This window comes from Penaeus monodon, chromosome 31 (genome assembly GCF_015228065.2).
Source record: "Penaeus monodon isolate SGIC_2016 chromosome 31, NSTDA_Pmon_1, whole genome shotgun sequence".
Lineage (NCBI taxonomy): Eukaryota > Metazoa > Arthropoda > Malacostraca > Decapoda > Penaeidae > Penaeus > Penaeus monodon.
The window spans coordinates 28,555,111-28,555,510 of NC_051416.1; the positions used below are offsets into that span (position 1 = coordinate 28,555,111).

The 400-nt window shown below is 49.5% G+C and overlaps 1 protein-coding gene across 1 annotated transcript in view; it reads right to left on the reverse strand.

The window, feature by feature from the left end:
- The window catches only part of LOC119593154 (calmodulin-A-like), a gene marked incomplete at its 5' end in the record, with an annotated part of 72,638 nt that overhangs the window by 51,438 nt on the left and 20,800 nt on the right, over positions 1 to 400 (reverse strand).

The following is a 400-nucleotide window of genomic DNA, read 5'->3' on the forward strand; positions in this document are numbered from 1 at the left end:
GAATATTACCCACGTAAGTCAAGCTCACATGCACGAACAGTATATACGCATAAATATGAGTATTCATTTACGAACATTCATTTCTTCGTAATGTCCCACAGCCGCCTAATGGAGCGAGTCGGGATTTGAGAAATAAAGAAAAGGAATAAACGGCAGAATAGGAAGGTTTTGTGAGGGAAGGAAATGAGTGGGAGTGCCATCTGTTGGGCGGGAGAATCAGCCCACCACATTCGCCACAGTTATGAAAATGGGCGTAGTTTATAACCGCATTACAATGGTACCTTCCTCTGTGATGAGTTCGCTTCCTCCTCCGCCTCGCCTGTCCTACCCGCGCCCCTTTCCCGAATCTCCGGTCGGGCGGGCGATCATGAGGCCCCGGGCGTTCGTGCTGCTATAGTTC